This window comes from Macaca mulatta, chromosome 6 (genome assembly GCF_049350105.2).
Source record: "Macaca mulatta isolate MMU2019108-1 chromosome 6, T2T-MMU8v2.0, whole genome shotgun sequence".
Lineage (NCBI taxonomy): Eukaryota > Metazoa > Chordata > Mammalia > Primates > Cercopithecidae > Macaca > Macaca mulatta.
This window is the reverse complement of record NC_133411.1, coordinates 117,628,578-117,656,341: the sequence shown is the minus strand read 5'-3', so window position 1 is coordinate 117,656,341 and position 27,764 is coordinate 117,628,578. Positions and strand designations below refer to the sequence as shown.

The window sequence follows — 27,764 nt, the reverse complement described above, 5'->3', positions numbered from 1 at the left end:
GAAAAATTCAAGATAACAGAGAGACCGAATTTAGAAATCTATCTAGATCAACTTAACAAGGAGATTGAAATCAATAAAAAGAATGAAGCACAAATTCTAGAGCAGAAAAATGCAACTGACATACTGAAGAATGCATCAGTGTCTCTTAATATCAGAATCGATGAAGCAAAAGAAAGAATTAGTGAGCTTGAAGATAGGCTATTTAAAAATAGTCAGAGGGAACAACAACAACAAAAAGAATAAAAGAGAATAAACCATGCCTACAAGAACTAGAAAATAGCCTCAAAAGGGGAAATTTTTTTCTTTTTTTCCAGATAGGGTCTCCCTCTGTTGCCCAGGCTGGAGTACAGTGGCACAAAAAATAGTCAGAGGGAGCAATAACAAAAAAAGAATGAAAGAGAATAAACTATGCCTACAAGAACTAGAAAATAGCCTCAAAAGGGGAAAGCTTTTCTTTTTTTCCAGACAGAGTCTCCCTCTGTCACCCAGGCTAGAGTATAGTGGCACAATCAGAGCTTACTGCAGCCTCAACCTCCTGGGCTCAAGAGATCCTCCTGTCTCAGCCTCCTGAGTAGCTGGGACTATAAGCATGTGTCACCATGCCCAGCTAATTTTAATTTTTTTTGTAAAGAAGGGGTCACACTTTATTGCCCAGGCTGCTGTCAAACTCCTACGTGCAAGAAATCTTCCCATCTTGGCCTTCCGAAGTACTGAGATTACAGGCATGAGCCACCATGCCCAGGCATAAACGGGCAAATGTAAGAGTAATTAAGAATTAAAAAGGAGGTACAGAAAGAGATAAGAGTAGAAAGTTTATTCAAAGAGATAATAACAGAGATCTTTCCAAACCTGGAGAAAGATATAAATATTCATGTACAAGAAGGTTCTTGAACAACAAGCAGATTTAACCTAAAGACTACCTCAAGGCATTTAATAATCAAACTCCCAAAGGTCAAGAATAAAGACAGGATCCTAAAAGCAGCAAGAGAAAAGAAACAAATAACATCCAATGGAGATCCCATATGTGTGGCAGCAGCCTTTTCAGCGGAAATCTTACACGGCAGGAGAGAGTAGCATGAAATATTTAAAGTGCTGAAGGGAAAAAAAAACAAAAAACAAAAAAAAAGTCTACCCTAGAATAGCATGTCTGGTGAAAATATCCTTTAAGCATAAAGGAGAAATAAAGATATTCCCAGACACACAAAAGCTGAAGGATTTCATCAACACCACGCTTGTCCTATAAGAAATATTAAGCGAGGGGCAAGCACAGTGACTCACACCTGTAATCCCAGCACTTTGGGAGGCCAAGGTGGGTGGATCACCTGAGGTCAGGAGCTCGAGACCAGCCTGGTCAACATGGCGAAATCCCATCTCTACTAAAAATACAAAAATTAGCCGGGCATGGTGGTTGGCACCTGTAATCCCAGCTACTTGGGAGGCTGAGACAGGAGAATTGCTTGAACCCAGGAGGCAGAGGTTGCAGTAAGCCAAGATTGCGCCATTGTACTCCAGCCTGGGTAACAAGAATGAAACTCAAGAAAGAAAAAAAAGGGAGCCGGGCACAGTGGCTCACTCTTGTAATCCCAGCACTTTGGGAGGCTGAGGCAGGTGGATCGCCTGAGGTCAGAAGTTCAAGACCAGCTTGGCCAACATGGTGAAACCCCATCTCTACTAAAAACACAAAAAATTAGCTGGGCATGGTGGCAGGCACATGTAATCCCAGCTACTAGGGAAGCTGAGGCAGGAGAATCACTTGAACCCAGGAGGTGGAGGTTGCAGGGAGCCGAAATCACACCATTGCACTCCAGCCTGGGCAACAAGAGTGAAACTCCGTCTCAAAAAAAAAAAGAAAAGAAAAGAAAAAAAAAAGGAAATGCTAAGGGGGATTAATCAACCAGAAAGAAAAGGACATTAATGAGCAATAACAAATCATCTGAAGGTACAAAACTCACTGGTAAAATTAAGTACACAAACAAAGCATATTATCACATTATAATAATAATGTATAACTGTGGTGTGTAAACTGGTCTTAAGAAAAAAGACAAGATGAACCAATCAAAAATAATAACTACAACTTTTCAAGACACAGTACAACGAGTTATGAATAGAAACAACAATAAGTTAAAAAGCGGAGGGGGTGTCAAAGTTAAAGTACAGAGTTTTTTTTATTAGTTTTCTTTTTGCTTGTTTACACAATCATGTTAACTTGTCATTAGTTTAAAATAATGGGTTATAAAATAGTATTTGCAAGCTTCATGGTAATCTCAAATCAAAAAACATACAATGAATACAAAAAAAGTAAAATTAAGTCATACCACCAAAGAAAATTACCTTCCCTAAAAGAAAGACAGGAAGACAGGAAAGGAAAAAGACCAGAAAACAAAGAGTAAGGATGTAGAAAAGAGAGAACCCTGAAACACTGCTGATGGTGGGAATGTGAATTAGTACAACCACTACTATGGACAACAGTTTGGAGATTCCTCAAAACACTAAAAACTGAGCTACCATATAATCCAGCAATCCTGCTGCTGGGTATATAACCTCCCCCCCCCCCCCAACAAAAACCAAAAAACAAAACAAAACAAAACAAACGGAAATCTGTATACCAAAGAGATATCTGCACTCTTATGTTTATTGCACCACTGTTTACAATACCCAATATTTGGAAGCAACCTAAGTGTCCATCAACAGATGAATGAATAAAGAGATGTGGTACAAAGAGTGAGATCTTGTTAACTGCAACAACATGGATAGAACTGGTGGTCATTATATTAAGTGAAATAAGCCAGACACAGAAAGACAAACTTGAACTCATAGAGACAGAGAGTAGAAGGATGGTTACAATAGGCTATAAAGGGTAGTGGGAAGCAGGGGGAAAGTTGGGATGGTTAATGGGTACAAAAAATATGTAAAGAATAGGACCTAGTACCTGATAGCACAACAGGGTGACTGTAGTCAATAATAATTTAATTGTACATTATCAAATAACTAAAGCTGTATAATTGAATTGTTTGTAACACAAAGAATAAATGCTTGAGGTGATGGATACCCCCATTTACCCTGATGTGATTATTACATACTGCATGTCTGTATCAAAATATTTCATGTACCCTATAAATAGATATACCTACTATATATCCACAAAAATTAAAATATAAACAAATAAAAAACAGTTAAGTAATATTACAGGGTACAAGGTCAATATACAAAAATAAATTATATTTCTATATACCATCATTGAACAATCCAAAAATGAAATGAGAAAACAAATCTATTTACAAAAGCACCAAAAAAGAATAAAATACTTAGGAATAAATTTTACCAAAAAAAGCAAAACCTGTATGCTTAAAACTATAAGACACTGTTGAAAGTAATTTTAGGGCCAGGTGCAGTGGGTCAAACCTATAATCCCAGCACTTTGGAAGGCTGAGGCAGGCGGATCACCTGAGGTCTGGAGTTTGAGATCAGCCTGACCAACCTGGAGAAACCCCGTCTCTACTAAAAATACAAAATTAGCCATGCGTGGTGGTACATGCCTGTAATTCCAGCTACTCAGGAGGCTGAGGCAGGAGAATCGCTTAAACCAGGAAGTGGAGGTTGCAGTGAGCCAGGATCATACCCACTGCACTCCAGCCTGGGCAACAAGGGCAAAACTCCATCTCAAAAAAGAAAGTAATTTTTAAAGACCTAAGTAAATTGATATATTCACATTCACAGATCAAAAGATTTAATATTGTTAAGAAAGAGCCTCCAATTTGATCAAGAAATATAACATAATCCATATTAATATCTCAGATTTCTTACAGAAATTGACAAGCTATCCTAAAATCTATATAGAAAAGTAAGGGAGCCAAAATAACACACAATAACTTGAAAAGAGGCACAAAATTGGAAGATTCACACTTTCTGATTTCAAACCTACTAAAAAGCTACAGTGATCAAGACACTATGGTAATGGCATATGGACAAACAGAAATCAATGGAATAGACTAGAGGGGCCAAATATAAATCTTCACATTTATGGTAAAGTGATTTTCTACAAGGGTACCAAGAAAAGTCTTTTCAACAACTGGTTCTGGGACAACTGAATTTCCACATGCAAAACAATGAAGCAGGATGTCTTCCTTAGATCGCACACAAAAGATTAACTGTTAATGGATGACACCCCTAAATATCAGAGCTAAAACTACAAAACTCTCAGAATAACACACACAAGTAAATTTTTGTGACCTTGGCTTCGGCAATGGTTTCTTAGATACAACAACAAAAGCACAAATGACAAAAATAAAAAACATTACTTAGATTTCATCAAAATTTAAAACTTCCATGCTTCAAAAGACACCATCAAGAAGGTGAAAAGACAACCTACAGAATGGGAGAAAATATTTACAAATCATATATATATATGATAAGGAACTTCTGGATGGAGGACATAAAGAATTTTTACAACTCAATAATAAGAAAAACCAACAAAAGAAATGGACAAAGGATTTGAATGGACAATTCTCTAAGAAAAATATAGAAATGTCCAATAGGCTCATGAAAAGATGTTCAATATCATTAGCTATCAGGAAAATTCAAATCAGAACTATAATGAGATAACTATTTCACACCACTAGAATGTCTCTAATCAAAAAAGACAGACAAATAGTTTAGCACTGAAGAGAATGGAATCTTCATCCCTTGCTAGCTGAAACATTAAATGGTGCAACCACTGTGGAAAAGAGTTTGGCAGTTCCTCAAAAGGTAAATCATAGAGTTAGCATATGACCCAGAAATTCACCTCCCAGGTATATACCCGACAGAAATGAAAACATATGTCTATGCAAAAACTTGCATATGAATGTTTGAAGCAACATTATTCACATTAGCTACAAAGTAGAACGAACCCAAATATACATCAACAGGTGAACAGATAAATAAAATGGGATAACATTCATACAATGGAATATTACTTGGCAATAAAAGGAAGTATTGATACAAGCTACAACATGCATGAACCTTGAAAATGTTTTACTACTTCAAATAAACCAGACCCAAAAGATCACATGGTATGATTTCATTAATATGAAATTCTCAAAATAGGCAAATCTATAAAGTTGATTACTGGTTGACCAGGGCTGGCAAATGTGGGGTGAAATTAGGAATGACCATTAGTGGGTACTGGATTTCTTTTTGTGGTGATGAAAATCATTGATTGTAGTAGTGCCTGCATAACTGTAAATGTACTAAAAACAATTAAATTGTACAGTTTCAATGGCTGAATTCTTTGGTTGTAAATATAGCTCAAAAAAGTTGTTTAAAAAATTACTACAGCATAACTTATAATCATCTAAAGATCAGTTGGCATAAGCTTTCTCAAAATACCCTGTTTATTATAAATCCTGAAAATGATGGTAGAATTTATTTTGCCCACCCCCCACCATTTCCTAGAATTTCAGGCAGTAAAATCTTTCAGAGTCAGTGAGAAGAAATGAAAAAAAAAAAAAAAAAAAAAAAACACCTTTTATTTTTCATTCTAGTTCATCCATACCAGAGGTGAATTTCTTAATTCAGCTGATATCCTCTAAGCTACACAGAAAAGCAAGGGCTTTGGCTCTCTAACTTCAATAACCTTATTTAAAGACATGGTAAAAATTAGGGTTTTCCAAATAGAGAAAAAAAATCACACATGTATATGTATGTAAGAGTGTGTGTGTGTATGCATATATGTACACATAGTTTTTTAAGATGGGATCCTCCTGTGTTGTCCAGGCTGGAGTGCAGTGGCTATTCACAGGCACAATAATAGCACATTGCCGCCTCAAACTCTTGGCCTCAAGCAATCCTCCCAACTCGGCCTTCCAAGTAGCTGAAACTACAGGCACAAGTCATTGCACCCAACGAATACTTTACATTTTTTAAAAAAACTGTATCTGATATTGTGGTTCATTTTATTCTGCAACTTGGAAAAATATCACTTCTGCTACTAAATGCATTGTGATAACAATGTTTACCTTTCTCTCATCAAAAATTCCTGCTGGTGGGCCAGATGTGGTGCTTCACACCTGTAATCCCAGCACTTTGGGAGGCTGAGGCAAGTGGATCACTTGAGGTCAGGAGCTCAAGACCAGCCTGTCCAACATGGCAAAACCCCATCTCTACTAAAAATACAAAAATTGGCTGGGTATGGTGGCACACACCTGTAGTCCTAGCTACTTGGGAGTCTGAGACATAAGACTCACTTGAACCTGGGAAGTGGAGGTTGCAGTGAGCTAAGATTGTGCCACTACACTCCAGCTAGGGCAACAAAATGAGACACTGTCTTTAAAAAAAAGAAGAAGAAGAAAAAGAAAATTCCTAATGGTAGATATTTCAGATATCTCCTAGGTTTTTGTTGTTGTATTGCAAATACTACTGCAAGTTAATTAAAGCTGGAATCACCCAGAAAATTTCTTAGAAATGGCAAGATATGAATTAGAACTGAAATAATGACCATGATTTAGACTATAAAAAGTCAAACGGGAAATGTATTTCAGGAAATAGGGAAGCATAGGGCCAAAAAAAAAAAAAGTGAGTATGAAATACAGTTAAAATAGGCCGGGCGCGGTGGCTCAAGCCTGTAATCCCAGCACTTTGGGAGGCCGAGGCGGGCGGATCACAAGGTCAGGAGATCGAGACCACAGTGAAACCCCGTCTCTACTAAAAATACAAAAAATTAGCCGGGCGCGGTGGCGGGCGCCTGTAGTCCCAGCTACTCAGGAGGCTGAGGCAGGAGAATGGCGGGAACCCGGGAGGCGGAGCTTGCAGTGAGCCGAGATTGCGCCACTGCACTCCAGCCTGGGCAACAGCGTGAGACTCCGTCTCAAAAAAAAAAAAAAAAAAAAAAAAAGAAATACAGTTAAAATAGCAAATGTCTCCAAAATTAAACTCTATGTGACAAATAGTGGGAGATGACATGCCAATTTATCTTCTGCTAGTCCTCTGCTCAAGAAACTAATAAAGCCCAAACTCCTTAAATTAATTTTTGTTAACACAAGATTACAATTTTTGAAAACCAAGATCCTGAACACAATAGTTTAAAAAGATTAACTTGTTGGTGCTAGTTGCACAAGTATGTTCAGTTTGTGAAAAGTCATCAAGCTGAGCACTTATGATTTGTATACTTTTCTGTGTGTATGTTACAGTTCAATTAAAAGAAGGACAAAGAGACATAAAGACAGATTTTGATTTGGCAGCTAATAAGACAGAAGAAGCCATTATAGCAATATAGCTTGAGAAATGAAGATCTAGAATTGACAATGCCAATGAGAATTAAAATGGAAGATTCTTGACCTAGTGAATGGATTTAGTGAACAAAAAAGAGACAATTCAATGAAATTTTTAAGGCTTTAGAAATAAATAATCATGACAGTATCAATAGAAATGAAAGAACAAGAATATGGAGCTACTTCAAGTAAACTATAATCATTTCAGCTGGAAATTTTACCTTTAGGTAAAATATTAAAGTTAAAAATCCAAACTTGAGAGTCAATTACTTAAAGGTGACAGATGAAACCAACACACCGAATGTTGACAGAAAAGCAGAGAGTGAAGGATAAAATCCATGAGAACCTGTCAATCCAAGATTGAAAGGAGGAGAAACCAACCAAAGGATAGAAATTAAGTAAGCAAAAAGATAACAGGGGCCTGGAAGAGTCACAGGTGTCAGGAGGGAAAAAAAAAAAAGAAAAAAAGGTATTAATGTCGCAGGATCCTTAGGGTGTTGCTCTGCCAGCCAGAAACCTCCGTGACCAGTGGTGCCTCTGCTTGGGTTTTGCTTGTGCCTGCTGAAGTCATTCCATCCACTCAGCCTGGCAGGCTGCACTGGCTAACACTACTGGCCTGGATCCCACACCTGCCAAGGGTGAGACAGGCGCAGAGCAGCAAGGGGTGTGTGAGTGAGCAAGTGTGGGATCTGTCCACTACGCACAGCCAGGCACACCAGGTGCGGCAGGACAGGCAGCTCCAGGCACCAGCACACGTGCTGGCTCTGTTCAAGGCTGCAGTTGGACCAGACATACCACACATAGCTTCAGTAGCATCTGGACAGGGGGAACACAATGGCACCAGAAAGCTCAGAGACACCAGGAACCACAGAGTCCCAAAGAGGGTGTTATAGGGTGTCACAGCCCTGGCTCAGGGGTCCCAAGGTCTGGGCTCCCAGAAGGGCCACAGATCTCTCTCTCTCGTCGCACGCAACGTGGCAACCGGAGGGCATGTTTCCACTGTGTTTATGTTACAGCTCTTTTAGCCCACCATTCGGTGGGTCCCAAGCACTTGTCCCACGTCCAGAAAGAATGAGGTATGCAGACAACTGAAGGATGAGCAAGGCAGAGGAGCTTCACTGAGCGAAAGAATAGCTCTCAAGAGATCCGAAGTGGGTAGGTCCTTTCTGCAGGCAGGTTATCCCAGTGTGTGTTGAATTCAGAAGGGAGGTAGCTCCTTTCCGCAAGCAGGTCATCTGGATGAATGTGTGTCTAGCTGAGCCTGGATTTTATGTGCTCAGAATCAGGGAACTGCATACTGATTCATCCATGGGCAGCCACGGTGCGCCTGGAAAAAGCACCATCAAATTTGCCAAACGGTCATCAATGAAGTTCTCACTCTGGGCCACGGACTTCACCTGGAACTGGCAGCCCAGCCTGCAGGCTTCAGGCCATCCCTGGCCTGAGGTAAGGTTTCACCAGGGACCCACCCCTTTCTGCCTAGGAACCTGTCTGCCTTTAACATGCCATCCACGGCTGTGCCAAGAGGTGTCTTGGCAAACTGACTGTGCCAAGAGGTGTCTATAGGCCAGTGCCAACCTGCCTTCAGCCCCTGCAGCCCCTCCTCCCATCCTTATTGTTACCCAAAGTCCAGAGGGGACCACGATGGCAAGGGGCTGGCAGGTCAGCACCACTCTGAGCACACACATACCCGGCCGGGTTGCAAAAGTGTCTGGGCTTGGCCACAACTTTGCTTCCCCCTGGAGCAGGCGCCAGGAGCAGGGAGAGGCCAGGAGCGAGAGCAGGCACTTTCAAACCTGCAGGGGCAGGGGGCTTCCTGGGACCCAAGCCGCAACTGGGCAGCTGCAGCTGCACCCAGGAGCACAAAGCTCCCGCCTGTTCCCAGCCCCTGCCGGCTCTGCGGAGTGCAGAGCCCTGGCCACACCTCCCCAGCCACAGCTGGCGTCTCCACAGCAGCTGCTCCAGACAGGCTGCCACCACCATCATTAGCAATGTCAAAAGTCAGAGGAAGATGTAAAAACTGCAAAAATCTCATCACCAAGCAGTACTTCAAAAGCTCCTACTGACTAATAATGGAAAAAAAAATAGTGTTTAAGAAAAAACAAAAATTTGGCCAGGTGCGGTGGCTCACGCCTGTAATCCCAGCACTTTGGGAGGCCGAGTGGGTGGATCACAAGGTCAGGAGATCGAGACCGTCCTGGCTAACACGGTGAAACCTCATCTCCACTAAACATACAAAAATTAGCCGGGCATGGTAGCGGGCACCTATAGTCCCAGCTGCTTGGGAGGCTGAGACAGGAGAATTACGTGAACCCGGAAGGCAGAGCTTGCAGTGAGCCCAGATCACCACTGCACTCCAGCCTGGGTGACAGAGCGAGATTCCATCTCAAAAGAAAAAACAAAAACAAAAAATTTAAACATATCACCAACAAATAAAGAAGTACAACCTTATTCCATAAGTTTCACAGCATGGTTTTAGTGAGTCCAGTACTACCCCAACCAGTCCAAAAGATATTCTGGCAAAGAAAAGTTAACAAAATCCTGAGATTTCACACTGGATACTCCAATATGAAAAGAAGCAGGCAGAGAATGAATAGACCAAACTAGGGAAAGTCAAGAAAATATCTAAAAATATCTAAAGAGAAAAGTCCCTCTGTATCAGCATAGGGCTTTAGAAAACATAGGGAGGACAGCACTGGCTTACAATTTTCCAGAGCTCTGTGACGAACTGGTGAATGAAATTTAAGTCCAGGCATACAGGATGTTTAAGGAACTCTTTAAAAGTGAGTAAATCTCAGGGCCTCCAACAAAGCCAAACTCAACCCCAGCCAGTATCTCTCCACTCATTTACCTCTACACTCACATGCCACAGAAACTGAAATTAGAAGGAAAACCCAGCTTGTGGTCCAGACAAGATAGCACAGACCATTTTTCCCAGTTAATCCCCAATAAGCACAAATATAAACAAATAATACAAGGGACAACTAAAGAACTCTGGAAGGTGGAAAGAAGAAGGTAAACTCCTTTGAAACCCTACAACTAGAAGAACAGCACAGAGGCAGGATGTCTTACGCCTACCTCACCCAAGTGAAGAAAGCCACCCAGACCTGGTTTTTCCCAGGCACAGCCTAGTAGCAGAAGGCGGCCCATGTAGGCCAATTCCTCCCAGAATAGAACAGGTGTCCCTCTGACAAATATCAAGGAAGCCAGACACCACCAGCAAGAGAGATTAATCAGGAACCTCAACAAAAACAAATAGCCAGGGGAAACACTCTCCTTCACCATGAGGCCTGAGACTCCCCTCCTTTTTTCTTTTCCAGTTTGCTCGTTTTTTAATTTCTAAAGCTCCGTCATAAACTTCTAGCAGGTGCCCATGTCACCTGCCACACTCACACCAGGTTGTCTGTGTAGCCAGCAAACAAATGACCATCAACAGACCAGGCCAGGGAGGTACACTGGGGCAGTTCTGCCTTGCTGCCAGTACTGATAACTTCTTGCGTCAGTTCATCTACGATGATAAGTCCCAGATCTTGATGCCGGGGCCCACGACAACACAGAGCCAGTAGCAGTTGGTACTGAAGCATAGGGTGTTGATAATGCCCCCACCATCTAGCATATAAAGGTGTTTGCCTTCATTGAGATCCCATAGCATGGCCTGGCCATCCTTGCCTCCAGATGCACAGAGGGATCCATCCGGAGAGACAGTCACAGTGTTCAGATAACCTGTGTGGCCAATGTGGTTGGTCTTCAGCTTGCAGTTAGCCAGATTCCATACCTTGACCAGCTTGTCCCAGCTACAGGAGACAGTGATAGGGTTGCTGCTGTTAGGCAAGAAGCAAACACAAGACACCCACTCTGTGACTCTCATACTAGACAGTGTATCTGCACATACCCAGGTGTTGGGAACAGGCCCCCAAATCTGGCCATAAACTGGCCCCAAAACTGGCCATAAACAAAATCTCTGCAGCACTGTGATGTGTTCATGGTGGCCACAATGCCCTGGAAGGCTGTCGGTTTACTGGAATGAGTGCAAGGAATGCCTGGCCCACCCAGGATGGAAAACCGCTTCAGGTGTTCCTAAGCCACAAACAATAGCACGAGCGATCTGTGCCTTAGGGACTTGTTCCTGCTGCAGATGACTAGCCAGAGCCCATCCCTTTGTTTCAGCCCATTCCTTTGTTTCCCGTAAGGAATACTTTTAGTAAATCTATAATCTATAGAAACAATGCTTATCACTGGCTTGCTGTCAATAAATATGTGGGTAAATCTCTGTTCGGGGCTTTCAGCTCTGAAGGCTGTGAGACCCCTGATTTCCCACTCCACATGCTGTATTTCTGTGTGTGTGTCTTTAATTCCTCTAGCGCCACTGGGTTAGGGTCTCCACGACCGAGTTGGTCTCGGCACCCAGGGTATTCTATAACTTGATGGTTTTATCTCATGAGCCACAGGCAATCTGCTGGTTGTCAGGGGAGGCCACATTCGGCGTGTCCTTGTATGGCCGACAAACTGTCTCATGGTAATGCCCATTGTGAAATCCCAGAGGCACGGGGTTCCATCCAAGGAGCCTGACAGGACAATGTGACCATCTGAGGAGATGACCAAGTCACTAAGAAAGTGGGAGTGACCACACATAGCATGTTGTGGGATGCCATAGTTGGTATCTTCCCTGCTCAGTTTCTACATAATGATGCTCTTGTCTTGAGAGGTGGACAGGATCATGTCCAGGAACTGTGGAGTAGCAGTGATCTGGGTTACCCAGCAGTTGGGGCCCTGAGGGTGCCACAAAGGGTCATCTGCTCAGTCACAGTGATGGCAATTCGAGATTCCTCTTTTCCATCAAGAGAAACAAAGGCAGGCACGAAGAACCAGAAGAGAGGGGGCCTGCTCAGGAACTTCTGTCTCCACAAGCAGCCCGGTCAAGAACCTTGGTCTTCACAGGTCTGAGGATCTCCTTCTCTATCCAGAGACATCAGAACAGGCAGTCGGAACTGGCAAGCAAAACCCAGCTTTGCTAGATATCCAATCTCAGGAAGCCTCTTGTTCTTCACAGGTCCAAGACTCTCCTCCCCTGTCCAGAGACATCAGGGTAGCAGGGAGCGTGGTAAGGAAATCCCAGCCCATCCCTTCCCCAGCAATAGATATACACTAACTCAGCATAAGAATGAATCTCCTACTCCCTCAGGCAGCACCACCAGAGATCAGTGAGAGCCCTAGTGCCACCAGATACAAGAAGCCAACCAAAACAACAGTGCAGACTCAAAATTAAACCATCACTGGAACCACAACCCACAAAAATATAGGCTAAGACCTGCATGATAAACCTAAACAGGATGATTGCTTGTGAAAATAAAAGGTTGAACTAGTCCTCAGAATCTCCTAACATATTAGACAAAATATTTAAGTTTCAAATGGAAATCACCTGTCACACCAAAAACCAAGAAAAACTAGAATGAGAAAAGACAATCAACCAATGCAAACACCTAGATGAATCAGCTGTTGAAATTATCTGACAAGAATTGTAAAACAACCATCATAAAAACGCTTCGACAATCATTTATAAATTATCTTAAAACAAATGTAAAAATAGAAGATCTAAGCAAGGAAATAGTTATAAAAGCAACCAAATGAAAATTATGTAACTAAGAAATGCAATAACAAAAGACAAGCTAGATAGGCTCAGTAGCAGAGTGAAGATGACACAGGATACAATCAATGAGCTTATGGACAGAACAACAGAATTCACCCAATCCAAACAACCCAGAAAAAAATAGACAGAAAAAATTAAGAAAGCCTCACAGACCTGTGGGACAACAACAAAAGATCCAACATTTGTATCATCAGAGTGCAAGGAGAAGAGAAAGAGAGCCAGACTGAAAGATAATTCAAAGAAATATGGTCCAGCCTGCTGTATAGCTACAGAAATCAAGACAGTGTGCTATTAGTCGAAGACAGACAACAGATCAATGAAACAGAGAATCCAGAAATAACCAACACAAATATGTTCAACTGATTTTTGACAAAGGGCTAATAGTAATCCAATAGAAGAATAGCCTTTTCAACAAACAGTACAGGGGCAATTAGGCATCTATTGGCATAAAAGAAAAAAGAACCTTGACTGACAACTGTTACAAAATTTAACTCAGCCCTGGCACAGTGGCTCACACCTGTAACCCCAGCACTTTGGGAGGCCAAAGCAGGCATATTGCTTGAGCCCAGGAGTTCAAGATCAGCCTGGGCAACAAAGCGCAACCCCATCTCTACCAAAAAAATAAAAAGAAACCAAAAATTTAACTCAAAAGAAAGATTATGGACTTAAATGTAAACATAAAGCTGCTTAAAGCTGCTAACATTTAGAGAAAAAAAATACAGGAGGAAATCTTTAAGATCTAAAGCTAGGCAGAGTTCTTAGATTTGACACCAAAACCACAATCCAAAAATGAAAAAAATGAATAAAATAGACCTCATCAAAAGTAAAATATTTTGCTCATGTGAACAAGATGAAAACAAGTTGCAACTTCTGGCTTCTAGTGGGCATGTAAGAAAATTGGTCTATGCAGGAGGTTGAGGGGGGAGGATCACTTAAGGCCAGGAGTTCAAGTCCAGCTTGGGCAACATAGCAAGAGCTCATCTCTAAAAAAAAAAAAAAACAAAAAAGAAAAAAAATACTTGGAAGTCACTAAGCCAACCTCCCAACAAGAAAAGCTAAACAAACTGAAAAATCTACAACTCTTCTCAGATCAGTAAGAGAAATGAAGTCACATGGCAAACCCCTGCCCCACAAATTGGAGAAACAGGTGACTGCAAAGAATCCCATGATACTGAAGCAGAAAACTCAGCAGGAACCAGTGCAGGGTAGGAAAAACTGAACAGTAATTGACAAACTGCTGAAGGCTCAGTGCCAACAAGTGGGAAACTTAAAAATGTCAGGGGGACTCAGTCATAGAAGAGCCTTCATACTCTTACTAATTTCACCTCCAGTAAATCAATATGGTTCTCACAGTATGTATTACAGGGTGGAGGTAAAAAAAAAAATAAAAAATAAAAAATAAAAATAAAAAAACCTACTACTTCTGACGGGGTGGGGGGAAGCAAAATCATTTTTAAATAAGCTAGAACATTCTGTTCTTAATAAGGTCTTTCCCTCAGGAGAAACTATTTAGTCAGAGCCTGCTGGGGTTTTATCAGAGCCTAACTAACTTATAGGAAGGGAAACAGGAAATACCAATTGCAGCCCATACTAGCCATGCTGTCTTACCTTGGGAGGCAGGGGATAGTTTTAACAAACATCCGTGAAAGTCACACCCAGAAACACAGAGACTCATTAAAGGACTGAGATCTAATCATTGGACTGTAGAATGCTTCCTATCGCCCAATACCTTACTGCCACATTACTAAAGGCCTATTTACAAAGCAGCTCCTTTTACCCAAGACATCAGCTTCAGCTATCCAGAAAAATTTATATGGCATACTAAAAGGCAAAAAAACACAGTCTAGGCTGGGCATGGTGGCTCATGCCTATAATCCCAGCACTTTGGGAGGCCAAGGCAGGTGGATCACCTGAGGTCAGGAGTTCAAGACCAGCCTGGCCAACATGGTGAAACGCCATCTCTACTAAAAATACAAAAATTGGCCAGGCGTGGTAGGAGGCACCTGTAATCCCAGCTACTTGGGAGGCTGAGGCAGGACAATCGCTTGAACCCAGGAAGCAGAGGTTGCTGTATGCCAAGATCACACCACTGCACTCCAGCCTGGGTGACAGAGTGAGACTCCATCTCAAACAAATAAAAAAACAGTCTGAAGAAAGAGAGCTAGTATAAGAACCAGACTCAGACATGGCAAATGATGTGAGAATTATCAGATCGATTACTAAAAACAACTATAATTAATATGCTAAGGGTTCTAATGGATAAAATAGACTGCATAAAAGAACAGAGAGGCAATGTAAGCAGAGAAATGGAAATTATAAGACAGAACCAAAAAGAAACACTAGAGATCAAAAACACTGTAGCAGAAATGAAGAATGCCTACGTTGGGTTCAATTAAGTTGATAGGCTCAGTCTAGTAGACTGGACACAGCTGAGGAAATCTAGAGGATATCCCAATAGATACCTAAAAAAAACTACAAAGCAAACAGAAAAAAGACTGAAAAAATACAGAGCAGAATACACAAAAACTGTGGGATAACTATAAAAGGTGTAACATACATGTAATGGGAATGCCAAAAGAAGAATGAGAGAAAGGAACGGAAAAAATATTTGAAACAACAATAAATGACAATTTCACCAAATCAATGTCAAGTACTAAACAATCAATCTAAAAAGCTCAGAAAACTCCAAGCAGGATAATGATTAAAAAACAAACAAACAACAACAACAAAAAAACTACATCTAGGCATATCACAATTCAAACTACAGAAAATAAAAGATAAAGAAAAAATCCTGAAAGCCGCCAGTGGAAAAAAGACATTACCTATCAAAAAGCAAAGAGAATAATTACATTGACGTTACCTCCAAAACTATATAAGAAGGGAGTGAAGTGAATTATTTAAAATCTTAACATAAAAAGTAAAAATTTAAAAACAAAACACACCAACCTAGAATTATGTATCTTGCAGAATTATCCTTCAAAAGTGAAAGAGAAATAGTTTCTCAAATATAAAAATTGAGGGAATTTGTTGCCAGTAGACCCAACTTGCAAGAAATGTCCAAAAGAAAAGTTCTTCAGGGGGAAGAAAAATGATAGAGGTCAGAAACTGACATCTATATAAAGAAAAGCACTGGAGATGAGTAAGTGAAGGTAGGATTTAAAGAACACTTGTTTTTCTTACTCTCAATTGATCTAACACATAAGCATTTGTTCAAAATAGCAGCAACAATATATTCGATTATGTATGCTCGTGTGTGTATATAGATATATGCTTATGTATGTTTATCTATAAGTGAAATAAATAACAGCAATGGTACAAAGGATGGAGGTGGTAATTAGTATTTTATTATTTTGATCCTACTAAAATCAAGGCAAGGCTGTCCCCTGTCACCTCTCCTTCTCAACATCTTACTGGAAGTCCTACTAATGCAATAAGATAGGAAGGAGACATTAAAAGTGTACTGATCGGGAAAAATAAAATAAAACTGTGTTTGTTCACAGATGACAAGATTGTCTGTGTAGAAAACTTGAAAGAATTGACCCAAAGAACTCCTTGAACTAATAAGCAATTACAGCAATGGCAGGCTTCAAGGCTAATACACAAAAGTCAATTGCTTTCCTATATACCAGCAATGAATAAGTACAATTTGAAAGTAAAAACACAATACCATTTATATTTGTAGCCTCCAAAATGACATACTTACATTTACATATAAATCTAACAAAATGTGTTCAAGATGAACACAAGAAAAACACATTTCTGATTAAAGAAATCAAAGAACTAAATAAATGAAGAGATACTCCATGTGCATGGACAAGAAGAGTCAATATTGTGAAAATGTCAATTCTTCCCAATTTCATTTACAGATTCAATTTAATCCCAATCAAAATCTTATCAAGTTATTTTGTGGATATCAATAAATAGATTCTGGCAAAAGACCCAGAATAGCCAACACAGCATTAAAGGAGAAGAATCAAGTTGGAGGACTGACACTGCCCAATTTCAAGACTTACAATAAAGTTACAGTAATCAAGGCAAGTGTGGTATGAGCAAAAGAACAGACAATAGATCAATAGAAGAGAACAGAGTACAGAAATAGACCAACAAAAAATGCAGTCAACTGTTCTTTGATAAAGAAAGCAATACAACCAAGAAAAGATAGTCTTTTCAACATAACAGTGCTAGAACAATTGGACATCCACTTGCAAAACAAAAAAAAAAAGAGCCTAGACACAGATCTTACACACTTCACAAAAATTAACTCAAATGTAAAATGCAAAAGTAAAACTCCTAGAGGACAACATGGAGAAAATTTAGATTCCCTTGAGTTTGAGTATGACTTTTGAGATTTAACAACAAAGGCATAATCCATGAAGGAAAGAATAAGCTGAACTTCATTAAAATTACATTTTCTGCTCTTTGAAACACACTGTCAAGACAATGAAAAGACAGCCCACAAACTGGTAAAATATATTTATAACAGATATCTCCAATAAAGGACTGTTATCCAAAATATACAAAGAATAATAAGAAAACAACCCAATTTAAAAATGGGCCACAGACCTTAACAGACAACTCACCAAAGAATATACATGGACTTAGCCGGGCGCAGTGGCTCACGTCTATAATCCCAGCACTTTGGGATGCTGAGGCGGCGGATCACGAGGTCAGGAGTTCAAGACCAGCCTGACCAACATAGTGAAACCCCATCTCTACTGGAAAAAAAATAGAAAAATTAACCAGGCATGGTGGTGTGTGCCTGTAATCTCAGCTACTTGGGAGGCTGAGGCAGGAGAATGGCATGAACCTGGAAGACGGAGTTTACAGTGAGCCGAGATCCCACCACTGCACTCCAGCCTGGGCGAAGATAGAGCGAGACTCTGTCTGGAAAAAAAAAAAAAAAATACACGGACAGAAGATAAGCATATGAAAAGATGCTCCACATCACATGACTTCCAGGAAATGCACATTAAAACAATATTGAGATACCACCTCACATTTATCAGAACAGCCAAAATCCGGGACACTGTTAATGCTGGTGAGGACGTCAAGCAACAGGAACTCTCATTTATTGCTAGTAAGAATGCAAAATGGTATAGCCATTTTGGAAGACAGTTTGGACACTTTGGAAGACAGTTTGGCAGTTTCTCACAAAACTAAACGTACTCTTACCATACAAAATGCAATCATATTAACTATGATTAAATTAAATGCCCCATAAGTCCTTGGTATGGAAAGGGTTGAAATTTTATATCCACACAAAAATCTGAACGTTGAACATCAATGTTTACAGCGGATTTATTTATAATTGCCAAAACTTGGAAGCAATCAAGATGTCTTTCAATAGGTGAATAGATGAACTGTGGTAAATACAAAAAATGGAATATTATTCAGCACTAAAAAGAACTGAACTATCAAACCATGAAAAGACATGTAGAAATTTAAATGCACCTTGCTAAATAAAGGAAGTCTATCAGAAAAGGCTACATATGGCACGATTATAACTATATGACATTCTGAAAAAAGCCTTACTCTGAAGACAGTTGATATGATTTGGTTCTGTTTCCCCACCCAAATCTCATCTTGTAGCTCCCAGAATTCCCACGTGTTGTGGGAGGGACCCTGTGGGAGATGACTGAATCATGGGGGTGGGTCTTTCCCTTGCTATTCTCGTGATAGTGAATGGGTCTCACGAGATCTGATGGTTTTAAAAACGGGAGTTTCTCTACACAAGTTCTCTCTTTGCCTGCTGCCATCCACGTAAGATGTGACTTGCTCCTCTTTGCCTTCCACCATGATTGTGAGGCCTCCCCAGTCGTGTAGAACTATAAGTCCAATAAACCTCTTTCTTTTGTAAAATTCCCAGTCTCGGGTATGTCTTTATCAGCAGTGTGAAAAGGGACTAATACAACAGTAAAAAGATCAGTGATTGCCAGGGTTTAGAGGGAAGAGAGAAATGAATAGTTGGAGCACAGAGGATTTTTAGGACAGAGAAATTACCCTCTATGATGCTATAATGGTGGATACATGTCACTGTATATTTTTTCAAACCCATAAAATGTACAACGCCGAGTGAATCCTAATGTAAACTATAGTCTTTGGGGAATAATGGCATATCAGTGTAGGTTCATCAATTGTAAACGAATATACCACTCTGGTGAGAAATATTACTAATAGAGGATGTGTAAGGGGTGGAAGTATGTGAGAAACCTATACCTTCCTCCAAATTTTGCTGTGAACTTAAAACTGTCCTAAAAAAATTCTATTATATAAAAATAAAAATAAGAGTAAGACCAGCTACAGATTGGGAGCAAATACCTGCAAGCCATATCTGCAAGCCACATCTGCAAGCCATATATCTGACAAAGAACTACAATTTAGAACTATAAAGATCTTTCCAAATTCACCAGTTAAAACAACAACAACAACAACAACAATCCCAGGCTGGTCTCCAACTCCTGGCCTCAAGCAATCCTCCCACCTTAGCCTCCCAAAGTGCTGGGATTACAGGCATAGGCCAATATACCCAGCATGAAGAGGTCAATAAAATGAGATTTTTAAACAATAGTTCTATAATTTCCTGGATAGTAAGTATAAATCAGGCAGAAACAGAATATTATACAAAAGTGCATGCATGTTATTAGCAACAGTATCTACTTTTAAAAAGTATATTTTTAGAAAGTAAAACTAGTAAAAATCCTACTAAAATATCGACTATTTAGATTTATTTAAATCTATCTTATTTAATGTTATTTAATTTGGTATTTAGGATTAAGTGAGTGCTTACATGTTGAGTTTTCCATTCACATAAATAGTGATTTAAAACTTTTTTTAAAAACCATTAAAATTGCTATTTTCTAAAATCAGAAGTTTAATTTACGTAAATCTATAAATACATAGTCTTTAAATAGAAATGCAAGTTATTAAATAGCAAAATGTAAAACAGATAACTAGTTTCCTTGGAAGGATAATAGCATTCCCACAGTATTTCTTATGAATATAAGGGTATATGCAAGTATCTGTATAAAATGTCTCCTGTTTTTCAACTTTTGCCTCCACAACTGGCAACTTTTACATTGTCCAAGTACAAAGATGGAAATATTGTTTTTACATAACATGAAATTTAATTAGTTTTAAATATTTGCTTTTTTGTAATTTGTAATAAATTGCCTAAATTGTGAGGGCAATTTATTTTTTAACAGGATTATGTTTTATGGTTGAAAATATTCATTTATTTCCTTTATTTTAACATTGATATGGAGATTCAACTATACTACTGGAAGTATGCTAATTTATAAAAATCAGAAATACATGAATAAATACTATGTAATAGAAATAGGAAATCCTTCATTCTTCCCCCAACATATAGTCTTATGAACTACAAGGAAATTCAATACAGCTTGAATTTATAATCCTTGGCTAATAAAAATCTATCAAAATTAGTTTATGGTTCAAGTTATATTATTAGAATATGTGTGTATAGTAATAAAGACTATAAAATAATCAGTTAAAGTACAAGATGAATTATCATAAGGTATTTCCTACCTTTTACATGCTTCAATACTGACAGTTATAAGTCACAAATAAAGTGACTGTGTTTGAATAGAATATTAAGCTGCCACAGCAAAACAGAAACAAAGTCACAAAAAGCCACTAAGCATGCAAGTACAAACCAAAAAACTGACTTCACATGAATACAAAGTGAGGTCTTTTTTCAGAAGCACTTAAACGCAGAAAGGAACAGTCACCAAAGCTTAGCTACCAAAACAAGATCATTCATTACCAATTAATATACGCTGACCTTCACTACCTATGGACATAATATTTAAAACTTCTCCTATGCTTTCTTTATTTGAAAGGGTTGGTTCTAACTTAGTTTAAGATAAAAGTTACATACAAGTGAAACAGCACCTGACTGGCCAGCCTATTGGAACAACATTAACGGATGATGATCTCCCACTGAGAGAAAACAATTAATAAAAACTTTGAAAGTCTATAAACAAATGAACAACATGTTTGCTTTTAAATCAACTATTATATTTTTATTTTTAAACTACATTTGAAGTACTTATATTTAAAATTATTTAAGGAGAGCAGAATTATTAACAGAAATGTTTTCTTTAAGGTTTTGATATAAATCAACAAGCATTTATTAGGGAATCATGTGAAAGATAATTGTAAAGTATACAAAGATAAATGAAATCTAGATTACTGCCTTCAAACAATTTGCAGTGTAGTAAAAATAACTAGACAAGTTCACAGGTAATGAGGATACAATTAATTCATTCAAAATTCATTCATAGTACTGGTACCAAAACAGACATACAGGCAAATGGAACAGGACAGGGACCTCAGAAATAACACTACACATCTACAACCAACTGATCCTTGACAAACCTGACAAAAACAAGCAATAGGGAAAGGATCTACTATTCAATAAACAGTGCTGGGAAAACTGGCTAGCCATATACAGAAAACTGAAACTGGACCACTTCCTTACACCTTATACAAAAATTAACACAGATAGATTAAAGACTTAAAACCAAAACCCTTAAAAATTTTAGAAGAAAACCTAAACAAAATCATTCAGGACATAGGCATGAGCAAAGACTTCATGAAGAAAATGCCAAAAGCAATTGCAACAAAAGCCAAAATTGATACATGGGATCTAGTTAAACTAAAGAGCTTCTGCACAGCAAAAGAAACGATCATCAGAGTGAATAGGCAACCTACAGAATGGGAGAAAATTTTTGCAATCTACCCATCTGACAAAGGTCTAATATCCAAATTAACAAGGAACTAAAACAAATTTACAAGAAAAAAACAACTCCATTTAAAAGTGGGCAAAGGATATGAACCGACACATCTCAAAAAAAGACATTTATGTAGCCAACAAACATGAAAAAAAGCTCCACTGATTGTTAAAGAAATGCAAATCAAAACCACAATGAGATACCCTCTTATGCCAGTCAGAATGATGATTATCAAAAAGTCAAGAAAAAATAGATGCTGGCGAGGTTGTGGAGAAATAGGAATGCTTTCACACTGTTGATGAGAATGTAAATTACTTCAACCATTGTGGAAGACAGTATGGCGATTCCTCAAGGATCTAGAACCAGAAATACGATTTGACCCAGCAATCCCATTATCGGGTCTACAGCCAAAGAACATAAATCATTCTACTATAAAGACACACACACACATATGTTTATTGCAGCACTATTTAAAATAGCAGAGTCACAGAACCAACTCAAGGGCCCATCAATGATAGACTGGATAAAGAAAATGTGGTAGATAAACACCGTGAAATACTATGCAGCCATAAAAAGGAATGAGATCATATCTTTTGCAGGGACATGGATGAAGTTGTAAGCCATCATCTTCGGCAAACTAACACGGGAACAGAAAACCAAACATCACATGTTCTCACTCATAAGTGGGAGGTGAAAAATCAGAACACATGGACACAGGGAGGGGAACAACACACCAGGGCCTGTTGTGGGGTGAGGAGGTGAGGGGAGGGAACTTAGAGGATGGGTCAATAGGTGCAGCAAACCACTGTGGCACACACATACCTATGTAATAAACCTGAAAGTTCTGCACATGTGTCCCAGAACTTAAAGCAAAACAAACAAACAAACAAAAACCACAATGAGATACTATCTCACACCACTCAGAATGGCTATTATTAAAAGTCAAAAACCAACAGATGCTGGTGAGGTTGTGGAGAAAAATGAATGCTTTTATATTGTTGGTGGTAGTGTAAATTAGTTCAACCATTGTGGAAGACAGTGTGGCGTCCTCAAAGACCTAGAGAAAGAAATACCATTTGACCCAGCAATCCCATTACTGGGTATATACCCAATGAAATATAAATCATTCTATTATAAAGATACATGCATGCGTATGTTCACTGCCTCACTATCACAATAGCAAAGACATGGAATTAACCTAAATGGCCATGAACGATGGAATGGATAAAGAAAATGTGTACATACACACCATGGAATACTATGCAGTCATAAAAAGGAATGAGATTATGTCCTTTGAAAGGACATGGATGGAGTTGGAAGCCATAATTCTCAGCAAAGTAACGTTGGAACAGAAAACCAAATACCGCATATTCTTACTTATAAGTGGGAGCTGAACAATGAGAACACATGTACACAGGGCGGGGAATAATACCCACTGGGGCCTATGGGACAGCAGGGGTGCCGGGAAAGGGAGAGCATCAGGAAGAATAGCTAATGAATGCTGGGCTTAATACGTAGGTGATGGGATGATCTGTGCAGCAAACCACTAGGGTACATGTTTATCTATATAATAAACCTGCACATCCTGCACATTTAATCGTGAGTTTATAACAGTTAAGGAAAAACTTAATAAATAAAAGTAAATATCCTACTTAAAAGTTACCCCTACCTCCTCCTAAAAAAGCTACACTTGTTCCAAATTTCATATACACTTCTCAAAGAAAACCTACCAAATCTATAAAACGCAAAAGCAAGGAAAGAAGGTAAAACAAGCCGCGGGGTTCCAAGATGGCTGAACAGGAACAGCTCCAGTCTACAGCTCCTACCGTGAGCGACGCAGAAGACGGGTGATTTCTGCATTTCCAAGTGAGAAACCAGGTTCATCTCACTGTGGCTTGTCGGCCGGAGGGTGCAGGACAGAGGGTGCAGCCCACCGAGCATGAGCCAAAGCAGGGCAAGGCATCGCCTCACCCACAAAGCGCAAGGGTCAGGGTATTCCCTTTCCTAGCCAAGGGAAACTGTGATAGATTGCCCCTGGAAAATTGGGTCACTCCCACCCTACTACTACACTTGTCCAACGATCTTAGCAAACACACCAGGATATTATATCCTGTGCCTGGCTTGAAGGGTCCCACGCCCATGGAGCCTTGCTCATTGCTAGCACAGCAGTCTGAGATCCCACTGCTAGGTGGCAGCGAGGCTGGGGGAGGGGCACCCGCCATGGCTGAGGCTTGAGTAGGTACACAAAGCGGCCTGGAAGCTCGAAATGGGTGGAGCCCACCGCAGCTCAAGGAGGCCTGCCTGCCTCTGTAGACTCCACCTCTAGGGGTAGGGTATAGTCCAACAAAAGGCAGCAGAAATCTCTACAGACTTAAATGTCCCTATCTGACAGCTTTGAAGAGAGTAGTGGTTCTCCCAGCACGGAGTTTGAGATCTGAGAACGAACAGACTGCCTCCACTGACCCCGAGTAGCCTAACTGGGAGGCACCTCCCAGTAGGGGCAGACCGACACCTCACAGGGCCGGGTACCCCCCTGAGACGAAGCTTCCAGAGGAACCATCAGGCAGCAACATTTGCTGTTCAGCAATATTCGCTCTTCTGCAGCCTCTGCTGCTGATACCCAGGCAAACAGGGTCTGGAGTGGACCTCCAGCAAACTCCAACAGACCTGCAGCTGAGGGTCAAAGATACAACATACCAGAATCTCTGGGACACATTTAAAGCAGTGTGTAGAGGGAAATTTATAGCACTAAATGCCCACAAGAGAAAGCTGGAAAGATCTAAAATTGACACCCTAACATCACAATTAAAAGAACTAGAGAAGCAAGAGCAAAGACATTCAAAAGCTAGCAGATGGCAATAACTAACTAAGATCAGAGCAGAAATGAAGGAGATAGAGACACGAAAATCCCTTCAAAAAATCCATGAAACTAGGAGCTGGTTTTTTGAAATGATCAACAAAATTGATAGACCGCTAGCAAGACTAATAAAAAACAAAACAGAGAAGAATTCAATAGACACAATAAAAAAATGATAAAGGGGATATCACCACCAATCCCACAGAATTACAAACTACCATCACAGAATACTATAAACACCTCTACGCAAATAAACTAGAAAATCTAGAAGAAATGGATAAATTCCTGGACACATACACCCACCCAAGACTAAACCAGGAAGAAGTTGAATCCCTGAATAGACCAATAGCAGACTCTGAAATTGAGGCAACAATTCATAGCCTACCAACCAAAAAAAGTACAGGAACAGACGGATTCACAGCTGAATTCTACCAGAGGTACAAGGAGGAGCTGGTACCATTCCTTCTGAAATTATTCCAATCAATAGAAAAAGAGAGAATCCTCCCAAACTCATTTTATGAGGCCAACATCATCCTGATACCAAAGCCTGGCAGAGACACAATAAAAAAAAGAGAATTTTAGACCAATATCCCTGATGAACATCGATGCAAAAATCCTCAATAAAATAATGGCAAACGGAATCCAGCAGCACATCAAAAAGCTTATCCACCATGATCAAGTGGGCTTCATCCCTGGGATGCAAGGCTGGTTCAACATATGCAAATCAATAAACGTAATCCAGCATATAAACAGAACCAAAGATAAAAACCACATGATTATCTCAATAGATGCAAAAAAGGCCTTTGACAAAATTCAACAGCCCTTCATGCTAAAAACTCTCGATAAATTCGCTATTGACGGCACGTATCTCAAAATACTAAGAGCTATCTATGACAAACCGACAGCCAATATCATACTGAATGGGCAAAAACTGCAAGCACTCCCTTTGAAAACTGGCACAAGACAGGGATGCCCTCTCTCACCTCTTATTCCATATAGAGTTGGAAGTTCCGGGCAGGGCAATCAAGCAGGAGAAAGAAATAAAAGGTATTCAACTAGGAAAAGAGGAAGTCAAATTGTCCCTGTTTGCAGATGACATGATTGTATATTTAGGAAACCCCATCATCTCAGCCCAAAATCTCCTTCAGCTGATAAGCAACTTCAGCAGTCTCAGGATACAAAATCAATGTGCAAAAATCACAAGCATTCTTATACACCAATAACAGACAAACAGAGATCCAAATCATGAGTGAACTCCCATTCACAATAGCTTCAAAGAGAATAAAATACCTAGGAATCCAACTTACAAGGGATGTGAAGGACCTCTTCAAAGAGAACTACAAACCACTGCTCAATGAAATAGGACATAAACAAATGGAAGAACATTCCATGCTCATGGATAGGAAGAATCAACATCGTGAAAATGGTCATACTGCCCAAGGTAATTTATAGATTCAATGCCATCCCCATCAAGCTACCAATGACTTTCTTCACAGAATTGGAAAAAATTACTGTAAAGTTCATATGGAACCAAAGAAGAGCCCACATTGCCAAGACAATCCTAAGCCGAAAGAACAAAGCTGGAGGCATCACACTACCTGACTTCAAACTACACTACAAGGCTACAGTAACCAAAACAGCATGATACTGGTACCAAAACAGAGATATAGACCAATGGAACAGAACAGAACCCGCAGAAATAACATCACACATCTACCACCATCTGATCTTTGACAAACCTGACAAAAACAAGAAATGGGGAAAGGATTCCCTATTTAATAAATGGTGCTGGGAAAACTGGCTAGCCATATGTAGAAAGCTGAAACTGTATCTCTTCCTTACACTTTATACAAAAATTAATTCAAGATAGATTAAAGACTTAAATATTAGACCTAAAACCATAAAAATCCTAGAAGAAAACCTAGGCAATACCATTCAGGACACAGGCATGGGCAAGGACTTCATGTCTAAAACACCAACAGCAATGGCAACAAAAGCCAAAATTGACAAATTAGATCTAATTAAACTAAAGACCTTCTGCACAGCAAAAGAAACTACCAGCAGAGTGAACAGGCAACCGACAGAATGGGAAAAAATTTTTGCAATCTACTCATCTGACAAAGGGCTAATATCCAGAATCCACAAATAACTCAAACAAATTTACAAGAAAAAACCCCATCAAAAAGTGGGAGAATGATATAAACAGACACTTGTCAAAGAAGACATTTATGCAGCCAACAGACACATGAAAACATGCTCATCATCACTGGCCATCAGAGAAATGCAAATCAAAACCACAATCAGATACCATCTCACACCAGTTAGAATGGCGATCAGTAAAAAGTCAGGAAACAACAGATGCTGGAGAGGATGTGGAGAAATAGGAACACTTTTACACTGCTGGTGGGATTGTAAACTAGTTCAACCATTGTGGAAGACAGTGTAGCGATTCCTCAAGGATCTAGATCTAGAAATACCATTTGACCTAGCCATCCCATTACTGGGTATATACCCAAAGGATTATAAATCATGCTGCTATAAAGACACATGCACACATATGTTTATTGTGGCACTATTCACAATAGCAAAGACTGGGAACCAACCCAAATGCCCATCAATGATAGAATGAATTAAGAAAATGTGACACATATACGCCATGGAATACTATGCAGCCATAAAAATGGATGAGTTCTGCCAGGCGCAGTGTCTCACGCCTGTAATCCCAGCACTTTGGGAGGCCGAAGCGGGTGGATCACAAGGTCAGGAGATCGAGACTATCCTGGCTAACACAGTGAAACCCCGTCTCTACTAAAAAATACAAAAAATTAGCCAGGTGTGGTGGCGGGTGCCTGTAGTCCCAGCTACTCGGGAGGTTGAGGCAGGAGAATGGTGTGAACCCGGGAGGCGGAGCTTGCAGTGAGCAGAGATCGCGCCACTGCACTCCAGCCTGGGCGACAGAGCGAGACTCCGTCTCAACAACAACAACAACAAAAAAATGGATGAGTTCATGTCCTTTGTAGGGACATGGATGAAGCTAGAAACCATCATTTTCAGCCAACTATCACAAGGACAAAAAACCAAACACTGCATGTTCTCACTCATAGGTGGGAATTGAACAATGAGAACACTTGGACACAGGAAGGGGAACATCACACATCAGGGCCGGACATGGGGTGGGGGGCACGGGGAGGGATAGCATTAGGAGACAAACCTAATGTAAATGACAAGTTTATGGGTGCAGCACATCAACACGGCAAATG

At 39.8% G+C, this 27,764-nt stretch overlaps 1 protein-coding gene and 1 pseudogene across 10 annotated transcripts in view; both read right to left on the bottom strand.

Moving 5' to 3' along the window:
* The window catches only part of FER (FER tyrosine kinase), a 445,427-nt gene that overhangs the window by 391,805 nt on the left and 25,858 nt on the right, over positions 1-27,764 (bottom strand). The window lies entirely within an intron of this gene.
* Positions 10,598-11,120, bottom strand: LOC711139 (small ribosomal subunit protein RACK1 pseudogene; annotated as a pseudogene).